The sequence below is a fragment of the Salvelinus namaycush genome, unplaced genomic scaffold (genome assembly GCF_016432855.1).
Source record: "Salvelinus namaycush isolate Seneca unplaced genomic scaffold, SaNama_1.0 Scaffold89, whole genome shotgun sequence".
In the NCBI taxonomy this organism is placed as follows: Eukaryota; Metazoa; Chordata; class Actinopteri; order Salmoniformes; family Salmonidae; genus Salvelinus; species Salvelinus namaycush.
The window spans coordinates 215,318-220,037 of record NW_024061630.1 but is presented as its reverse complement, the minus strand read 5'-3'; positions in this window follow the sequence as shown (position 1 = coordinate 220,037).

The following is a 4,720-nucleotide window of genomic DNA, read 5'->3' as shown; positions in this document are numbered from 1 at the left end:
TGTGTACATTCTAAACTAAAGGTCAAGGTCAATCTTGTGTACATTCTAAACTAAAGGTCAAGGTCAATCTTGTGTACATTTTAAACTAAAGGTCAAGGTTATCTTGTGTACAGTGCCTTGCAAAAGTATTCATCCCCCTTTGCCGTATTTCCTATGTTGTTGCATTACAACCTGTCCTTTAAATGTATTTTTAATTGGATTTCATGCAATGGACATACACAAAATAGTCCAAATTGGTGAAGTGAAATGAAAAAATAATAACTTGTTTAAAAAAATTCAACAAAAAAAAAAAGAACCGGAAAAGTGGTGTGTTCACACCCTTTTCTATGTAAGCCCCTAAATAAGATCTGGTGCAACCAATTACCTTCAGAAGTTACATAATTAGTTAAATAAAGTCCACCTGCATGCAATCTAAGTGTCACATGATCTCAGTATATATACACCTGTTCTAAAAGGCCCCAGAGTCTGCAACACCACTAAGAAAGGGGCACCATGACGAACAAGGAGCTCTCCAAGCAGGTCAGGGACAAAGTTGTGGAGAAGTACAGATCAGGGTTGGGTTATAAAAAAATATCTGAGACTTGAACATCCCATGGAGCACCATTAAATCCATTATTAAAAAATGGAAAGAATATGGCACCACAACAAACCTGCCAAGAGACGGCCGCCCACCAAAACTCAAGGACCAGGCAAGGAGGGCTTTAATCAGAGAGGCAACAAAGAGACCAAAGATAACACTGAAGGAGCTGCAAAGCTCCACAGCGGAGATTGGAGTATCTGTCCATAGGACCACTTTAAGCCGTACACTCCACAGAGCTGGGCTTTACGGAAGAGAGCCCAGAAAAAAGCCATTGCTTAAAAAAAAAATAAGCAAACACGTTTGGTGTTTGCCAAAAGGCATGTGGGACACCCCAAACATATGGAAGAAGGTACTCTGGTCAGATAAGACTAAAACTGTGGTTTTGGCCATCAAGGAAAACTCTACGTCTGGCACAAACCCCACACCTCATCACCCTGAGAATACCATCCCCACAGTGAAGCATGGTGGTGGCTGCATCCTGCTGTGGGGATGTTTTTCATCAGCAGGGACTGGGAAACTGGTCAGAATTGAAGGAATTATGGATGATGCTAAATACAGGGAAATTCTTAAAGGAAACAAGTTTTGAGACTGGGACAGAGGTTCACCTTCCAGCCGGACAATGACCCTAAGCATACTGCTAAAGCAACACTCGAGTGGTTTAAGGGGAAACATTTAAATGTCTTGGAATGGCCTAGTCAAAGCCCAGACCTCAATCCAATTGAGAATCTGTGGTATGACTTAAACATTGCTGTACACCAGCAGAACCCATCCTACTTGAAGGAGCTGGAGCAGTTTTGCCTTGAAGAATGGGCAAAAATCCCAGTGGGTAGATGTGCCAAGCTTCTAGACATACCCCATGAGACTTGCAGCTGTAATTGCTGCAAAAGGTGGCTCTACAAAGTATTGACTATTGTTATGCACACTCAAGTTCAGTTTTTTTTTTTGTCTTATTTCTTGCTGGTTTCACATTAATAAATATTTTCCATCTTAGAAGTGGTAGGCATGTTGAGTAAATCAAATGATTTAAAAAAAATCAATTTTAATTCCAGGGTGTAAGGCAACAAAATAAGAAAAATGCCAGGGGAGTGAATACTTTCGCAAGCCACTGTACATACTTCCAGTCAATGTATATTTAGTTTATTCTTCTAATTTCTACAACTTTTTCTTCTCAACCTAATAGCTCCGAGACACGGCGTGTCAGACCAACGGTTTCACTACTCGGGGAACCCAAACCACCCAGACCATCAGTGTGGGCTTACAAACTGACATCCTCCGCACCCTCACCAGCTCCCCCCACCGCTGCCTCACCCCTATAGGAGGAGGCTCAACCCCTATCTCCTCCCCCTCCAGAAACATCCGCAAGATACAGTACTCTCCTGTGGTCCAGTCCAAGTTCGAGCGGACATGTTGTTCTCCTAAGTACGGTTCCCCTAAGCTCCAGAGGAAGCTGTCGACATCATCAAAGGCTGACCTCCCTGTAGGGGCCTCCTCCAGCTCCACGGCCGGCCCCAGGGCCCCGACTCCCACCACTCCCCAGAAGGTAATTATTGTTTATCTATGTATTTATCTATGTATTGTTGCAGTCAGCTGCCTGAGGCCACTCTAAGTGTTATATGTATAATAACAGGGAGCCTCTGAGTCGGCCTGGGCTCGTTCCACCACCACCAGGGACTCTCCGGTCCACACCACCATCAACGACGGCCTGTCCAGCCTCTTCAACATCATAGACCACACCCCCGTAGCCTACGAACCCCTGCAGTCCAAATTCACCAAGTCCCCAAGCCGCACCCGCACCGCTCCCCCTGACCTCTCACCTCCCGGGGGTCCAGGGGTACACAACCTACCACCCTCAGACCCCAAAGACCCCAGGTCCCTTGGTGCAGCCCAGGAGTTCCTGAGGAATGTCCGCGGGCGCTCTCCCAGCCCGGTGCAGCTGATACTAGAGACCCCGGGTGGGCCGGGGGGAACAGGGGGTGAGAGGACACCAGAGGTGGTCAGTATACGCCAGGACCTGTCTGCCCCGCCTGGATACACCCTGGCAGAGAACGCAGCCCGTCTGCTGAACAAGAAGCTGTTGGAGCAGAGCTTCAGGGAGGAGAAGAGACTGGGGTCTGCAGGCCAGAGCAGAGAGGGGAGGCATGGAGAAGGAGACAGGAACCAGGCGGGGTGTATGGAGGTAAATACTGTTTGTTGTTTACTACGATCTATTTTAGCCCCCCATTTTAGTAGGCAAGGTAAACCCGTTTTCACAATTTCTGGAATTGATACGGGGCTCGTCAACAGAAAGGGAAATGCAGCACTGTCAATCACTCATATCGATATCACGTTGAACGGGGACAAAACGTTATACAAACGCCACACGGAAACTTGAAATAACCGATTAGATGACAGTTTGTAGAACGTGGAATGTCGGATGTTGATTTTGGGAGGAAATCCATCACGGAAAAGGGAACAAATCACTTTTTCTGTTAGTTAACTTCAACAAATCACGACCTGCCATGGGGTACCAGCCAATGGTTGGCTGCTAGTTAGACTGTTAAATCCGTGTATTGGTGTATGGCCAGAGACTTTTATCGAAAGATCGCCCAGACTTCTCTGTGCCATTTTAAGAAACAAAATGATGGCTGCGTTCTAAGTCCTGCGACCCCCCCCCCCCCCCCCCCCCCCGAGCGGGTATAACGAAATCAACAGTACAAAACCAAAGATATCGATATACTTTAAGTGTGTCATCGCGTTGACTTTAAACTTGTAGACTAACGTCACCAAGGTGTAATTCCTCCCAATGAGATCAAAACGTCAGAGCTTGTGTAATGCATTAACACATACTGTCCACATCATGGAAAGTACTGTAATATACATTAATCAGATATTATAAATAATAATAATGTATGCCGTTTAGCAGACACTTTTATCCAAAGCGACTTACAGTCATGCATACATACTACATACATATGGGTGGTCCCGGGAATCGAACCCACTACCGTGACGTTACAAGCATCATGCTCTACCAACTGAGCTACAAATGACCACAGGAGAATTCAGTATCTTATAAATGATTAAATATGTTAATTGAGGATGATAGTAAATTAAGTAAACTTACACATAATCACGTATATTTCTCAATAGTTTAGCCATTTGGAGATATATATTTTTTCTAATGCTCAATTTCCCGGGGAACTCTAGAAAGAGCTTCCATAAGGATACATTCATTCCACTTCTCTACCATTTGGCTCCTTCCAAATTACCGAAATAAACACAAACTAGGAAAACAAAATTAACATTCTCATTTACATTTTGATAACTCCGTGCTGGTGTTTTCTTCTCAGATCAAAGAGCATTGACTGACACTATGGTAATGTAATGGTAATATTTTATTACTTTTAATTACTTTAATAACTTTTTTTTTCACATTCCACACAGTGTTCTACTGCATTTTCCCCAAGTGCAGTATTACTACAGTACTACTATAGTACTACTACTATTGCGCTTCATTGTTTTCTATACTAAGAGGGTGTTTCTGGCTCCTTCTTACTACTACCATCACTGCTTCAGCCTCCACTCACCCCTCATTCAGTATCCCTCTGCTTCAGCCTCCACTCACCCCTCATTCAGTATCCCTCTGCTTCAGCCTCCACTCACCCCTCATTCAGTATCCCTCTGCTTCAGCCTCCACTCACCCCTCATTCAGTATCCCTCTGCTTCAGCCTCCACTCACCACTCATTCAGTATCCCTCTGCTTCAGCCTCCACTCACCCCTCATTCAGTATCCCTCTGCTTCAGCCTCCACTCACCCCTCATTCAGTATCCCTCTGCTTCAGCCTCCACTCACCCCTCATTCAGTATCCCTCTGCTTCAGCCTCCACTCACCCCTCATTCAGTATCCCTCTGCTTCAGCCTCCACTCACCCCTCATTCAGTATCCCTCTGCTTCAGCCTCCACTCACCCCTCATTCAGTATCCCTCTGCTTCAGCCTCCACTCACCCCTCATTCAGTATCCCTCTGCTTCAGCCTCCACTCACCCCTCATTCAGTATCCCTCTGCTTCAGCCTCCACTCACCCCTCATTCAGTATCCCTCTGCTTCAGCCTCCACTCACCTCTCATTCAGTATCCCTCTGCTTCAGCCTCCACTCACCCCTCAT